The sequence below is a fragment of the Dendropsophus ebraccatus genome, chromosome 11, assembly GCF_027789765.1.
Source record: "Dendropsophus ebraccatus isolate aDenEbr1 chromosome 11, aDenEbr1.pat, whole genome shotgun sequence".
Lineage (NCBI taxonomy): Eukaryota > Metazoa > Chordata > Amphibia > Anura > Hylidae > Dendropsophus > Dendropsophus ebraccatus.
The window spans coordinates 11,592,167-11,598,250 of record NC_091464.1 but is presented as its reverse complement, the minus strand read 5'-3'; the positions used below and the strand labels follow the sequence as shown (position 1 = coordinate 11,598,250).

The 6,084-nt window shown below is 48.9% G+C and overlaps 1 pseudogene; it reads left to right on the top strand.

The window, feature by feature from the left end:
- Positions 1 to 1,122: 1,122 nt before the first annotated feature.
- On the top strand, positions 1,123 to 1,274 carry LOC138768250 (U2 spliceosomal RNA; annotated as a pseudogene).
- Positions 1,275 to 6,084: the final 4,810 nt, after the last annotated feature.

Sequence of the window (6,084 nt, the reverse complement as noted above, 5' to 3'; positions counted from 1 at the left end):
GAACATAGGTACTAAGAAAAGTCTACGTATTCCACTGCGCAGCGCAGGACAACTGGGGAGACTTGGGAGTCTACTATAGGGCCCCTCTGGCAACTCTTCTCCTCTCCTCCCTCTACTACAAAGCACCTTCCTACTTCAAGCACCTAACCTCTACCTCAACTGTAAGCACCTGAGTTATTACAAGACCGTAATGATTGTATTGCACTGGACTTTATTTTACTACCAGTATTCTTTGTATTGCACTACGGTTACTTACAGTAAACTATTCTATTTTTCGGAAGCACCAGACTCTGGCGTGTCTCTTCTGCACCCACACACATATGACTATACTTGGGTTAAAGGGGTTGTCCGGCGCTAAAAAATTATTCACAGAATAACACACATTACAAAGTTATACAACTTTGTAATGTATGTTATGTCTGTGAATGGCCCCCTTCCCCGTGTCCCACCACCCCCACCCGTGTACCCGGAAGTGTGGTGCGCTATACTCACCTGTCACGTGCCGACCATGGTCTCCGATCCTCAGCAGTGACGTCTTCTTTGGGCGGCCGGCGGATCTTCCCGAGTGCCGGCCGCCCTCTGCAGCGTCATCCGAAGCTCAGCCGCGATTGGCTGAGCATAACTGTGCTCAGCCAATCGAGGCTGAGCGGCTGATGACGCGGCCACGTCAAGTGCCCAAGTAACCCTAAACGCACTCAGCTGCCACATCACCGCAAAAGCTGACCTGACAGGAGTTCACCCACGTACCAATGATATTGTGAGAAGTTACTATTGTTGTTTTAGAGTAGTTAGTTACTAATTTGTACCTATCTATATGGATGGATGGATGGACGGATGGACGGGCGGATGGATGGACGGGCGGACGGACGGACAGACAGACAGACAGACAGATAGATGGATAGGCAAGCAGCTGCATGGGTGTATGTTATCCATGGTAGAACATGCGCAGTGTGAATAGGGGCGTGATTACAAAAAAGGGGGCTGATAGGGGAGACAGGCGCAGTGATAGGGATTAGCTATGCAGTGAGAAGAGAGAGCTGCCTCCAAAAGGAGATGAAGCGTGCCCGCCGTGCGTTGTCTGGTGTGGCTTGTGTGGCGTCTCTTCAAGAAGTTGCAGTCGGCATTGCTTCTTGGCCTTTTGGCTAAGATAAAGTGTAGTAGGACAACCGACTGTATCTGGGGACCGGGTGCTGAATGGGTTTTTATAACAGGGAGATGGACAAGGAGCACTGGTGAACCTGGTATTGCAGGGCTTCCAGGTTCACTGCACTCCCCAATGTGTTGCCCAAAAAATAGACCTCCAGCAGGGTGCACCTTCAAATAAGTTTCCCAAAAAATAAACCCCCTGCAAGGTGTGTAGCTGCACCCCCAAATATGTCACCACCCCCTTCCCCCCCCCCACCCCAAAAAAAAAACCCTGCTGGGTGCGTAGCTGCACCCCCAAACAAATATGTTGCCCAAAACATAAACCTCCTGCTGGGTGTGTAGCTGCACCCCCAAACATGTTACCCAAAACATAACCCCCCTGCAGGGTATGTAGCTGTACCCCCAAATATGTTACCCAAAGTAATAAACCCCCTGCTGGTTGCATAGCTGCTCCCCCAAATATGTCACCCCAAAAAATAACCCTGATGCAGGGTGTGTAGCTGCACCCCAAATAAGTTTCTCAAAAAATAAACCCCCTGCTGGGTGCGTAGCTGCGCCCCCAAATAACTTCCGCCCAAAAAATAAACCCCCTGCTGGGTGCGTAGCTGCGCCCCCAAATAACATCCGCCCAAAAAAATAAACCCCCTGCTGGGTGCGTAGCTGCTCCCCCAAATATGTTACCCAAAATAATAAACCCCCTGCTGGGTGCGTGCATAGGATGCTGGGTATTTCTAATGTCCTTGCCATACAGCACTGTCCTGTCTCTGTTGCCGTGGCAACCAAGGTTGTTTACATCTAGCCTGCCAGGGAAACATTGATGATGTCATCAAGGCTGTAATGACATATACAGCTGCATCCATAGGCAAGCAGCTTAGTTGCAGCCACGCAGGCAACCAGGTAGGTAGCATAGGTAGGTAGCTGGCAAGGAAGATACAGATAGGTGCAGTTTTAGCACAATCTCTACCTCTGCATAACACTAATATGGTGAGAAGTTACCATAGTTTTTTTTTTTAAATAGTTATTTACTAATTTGTAGCTATCTATATGGATGGACATACAGACAGACAGACAGACAGACAGACAGAGATAGATAGATAGATTAGATAGGAGATAGACAGGAGATACATAGATAGATAGATAGATAGATAGATAGAAAACTTGTATATAGGAGCAGCACTACCAGATGTCCCGAAGTGGGTGCCAGCGGGTGGCCGAGACCACGGCTTCAACTTGAATATATGTAGAAATCCCCACAGCACTCCGGATTGGCAAAAATAAACGTGATTTATTGCATGGTGTAACAGCACAAAATAGTCAAAAGCGACGTTTCGACGACCTCCGTCGTCTTTTTCAAGCGAAAAAGACGACGGAGGTCGTCGAAACGTCGCTTTTGACTATTTTGTGCTGTTACACCATGCAATAAATCACGTTTATTTTTGCCAATCCGGAGTGCTGTGGGGATTTCTACATATATTCAAGTTGAAGCCTTGGTCTCGGCCAGAGACAACAGGGAAACGCCACCAACAACCCAAACACCTCAAGCATCATGTGCCACACCACAAACTGGAAACATGGCCCCATACCCCAAATCAGACCACCAAAGGCAAAAACCATGGAGAAAACCACCTGCCTCACACCGAGAAATAAAGAGCAGAGACCTAGACGAGATAAAGACCCTGCTCAGAACCCTTAGTAGGATACTCATGTGACTGGACAACACAAGCCTTGTCTACCATGCCAGAACCAGTCAGAACCCCAGACCGTCCTACACATTCAGCTCATTACAAGGTATACAGACCCCCTATGACATCCTTTATTATCAGCAGTTGGAACATCCAAGGTCTGAACGCTTCAGCCTTTGGATGTAAAGTAAACGATCCGGACTTCACCCAGAGTCTGGAAAATAGTGACATCCAAATCCTCCTAGAAACCTGGACTAAAGCAGAGAGTGAGTCCCTGGTGCCCACTGGATACAGGGAAATCTCCGTCCCGGCCCTGAAAAACAAAACCACCAAACTAGGCCGCTGTTCAGGAGGAATACTAGTGTGGTACAAAGCGGAGTTCCATCAGCAGATCAGACCGGTGAAGCGAGGAGACAGCCACATCTGGATTAGAATAGACCGCTCCATCCTCACCGCCCAATCTGACATCTACCTATGCGCTGCCTACATACCACCGCCAGAGTCCCCTTACCACAACCCTGAAACCTTCGAAATCCTGCAAAGGGAAGCCGCCCACTATCAAACCCGCGGAAAAGTCCTCATAATTGGAGATCTCAATGCCAGAACAGGTAGGGAAAGAGACTACCTGACCGGAGACGGAAACATCTATATATATGGGGCAGAGACTGAATGTGATAGCTCAGTACACATGAAGAGGAACAGCTATGACAGCACAGTGAACAAGAGTGGCAAAAAATTGTTGAATCTCTGCCGAAGTTTGGGGCTCCACATCCTCAATGGTCGCACCAAGGGAGACTCCCTAGGAAGGACTACTTTAAACTCCCATGTGGGCAGCAGTGTAGTGGACTACGCCATCACAGATATGGACCATTCAGACATTGGGGCCTTCATAGTCAATCCACAATCACACCTGTCGGACCATAACCAGATAGTCCTTTATATTAAGTCCACAAACAAACCACCGGGACAAAAACCCCATCAGGCCGGACTTTTCCCATTACATCCATCCTACAAGTGGTCCAAGATGTCGTCTCTCAAGTATAAAGAGATACACACTGAACCAAAAATCCAAGGGATGCTCAACAACTTTAACAACAAGGTGTACCAGAGTAACCCAGAAGGAGTGGACCAAGCGGTAAGGTATCTTAATAATATATTCTACACCATGGCAGAAATGGCTGACCTGCAAAAGAGTAGCCACAAGAAGACAAAAGAAAAAAATCCTAGCGCTTGGTTTGATAAGGAGTGCAAAGGTGTACGGAAGACCCTAAGATCGGCCTCAAATAAAAAGCACAGGGACCCCAACAACACCAAACTGCGGGAGGCCTATGACACAATACAAAGGCAATACAAAACCCTTCTCAGAAGGAAAAAACAGGAGTACACCTTAACCAAGCTCACCCAGCTCCAAGACGCCCTCCAAGAAAACTCCTTCTGGGAACTATGGAACCACCTGGGCACAAAGGGGAAGAAAAACACCCTCCACATTCAGAGTGGCAACATCTGGCTCCAATATTTCAAAAACCTCTATGGAGACATCCCGAAAGAGGAATGGAACCCGGACCAAGAACAAATTATATCAAAACTGAAGACCATGGAGGAGATACTGAAGGACTTCCAAAACCCTCTGGATTTACCTATAACACCGCAGGAGATTTCAGAGAGACTATCAACTATCAGGTGTAAGAAAGCCAGCGGTACTGACGGCATCCCCCCCGAAATGATCAAGTACAGCCCACCAGCAATACAGGCGACCATAGCAAAACTGTACAACATTGTGCTGAGCTCTGGCTACTTCCCTCGTGCCTGGAACCAAGGTGTCATAACCCCAATACACAAGAGCGGGGACAGGTACGACCCGGCCAACTATCGGGGGGTATGTGTCAGCAGCAACCTGGGGAAACTCTTCAACAACATCCTGAACCAGAGAATCCTCAGCTTCCTCACCCAGCACAATATCCTCAGCAAAAGCCAAGCAGGGTTCATGCCGAACCACCGCACCACGGACCATGTCTATACCCTGCACCGCCTGATCCAGAGCCACGTCCACAACACAAAGAAAGGAAAAATATACGCCTGTTTTGTGGACTTCAAAAAGGCTTTCGATTCGGTGTGGCACCCAGGATTGCTTCTAAAATTGCTGGAGAGTGGAATAGGGGGAAAGACCTATGATGTTATCAAAAGTTCCTACACTGGGAACCAATGCTGCGTGAAGGTAAATGGGAAGAGAACGGCTTATTTCCAGCAGAGCCGAGGAGTCAGGCAGGGCTGCTGCCTCAGCCCAACACTCTTCAACATTTATATCAATGAGCTAGCAGCAGCCCTGGAGTCCTCCCCAACACCAGGTCTCACCCTCCATGACACCGAGGTAAAATTCCTTCTGTATGCGGATGACCTTCTCCTCCTATCATCATCTGAGAAAGGTCTCCAAGACCAGCTAGCCATCCTGGAGAAGTTCAGCACCACATGGGCTCTACCCATCAACCTCAAAAAGACCAACACTGTGGTGTTCCAGAGAAGGAAAACAAAGTCAGCCGGGTCCCCTACCTTCACGCTACACAACCAGCCCCTTACAGCCACCAGCAGCTACACCTACCTGGGCCTGATAATAGAACAGACGGGGAGATTCAAATCTGCCATCGAGATGCTGAGAGACAAAGCCTGCAAAACCTTCTACGCCATCAGAAGACAATTCTACCACCTTAAGCCACCTGTCAGGGTTTGGCTTAAAATCTTTGACTCCATTATTGCACCAATTCTCCTGTATGGCAGCGAGGTCTGGGGTCCTCATACATACCCCGACTGGTCAAAATGGGATTCCAGCCCAACGGAAATCTTCCATTTGGAGTTCTGTAAGCATCTCCTCCAGGTCCATCGGAGCACCTCTAACTGTGCCTGTAGAGCAGAGCTGGGCAGATTCCCCCTGCACCTAACTATCCAGAAGAGGGCGCTGTCATTCTGGGGTCACCTACATGGTAGTAGTGAAGGTTCCTATCACCATAAAGCCTTGCTACACCAAGGGGCCCCAGGCAAAGCAGAGCCCCAAAACATACCCTCTGGAACCCAGCCCAACCAGACAATCCCACCATACCAGCTCACAAAAGCCGGGATCAGGAACACAATAACCAGGAGACAAGAAGACTACGTCCAAGAATGGAGAGAGGAGGTCAGGGCATCCCAGAAGCTGGCCGCGTACCAGAGCCTGCAGAGGGAATACAGACTGGCCCCATATCTGGAGGAGCTTCCCAACCCCAGA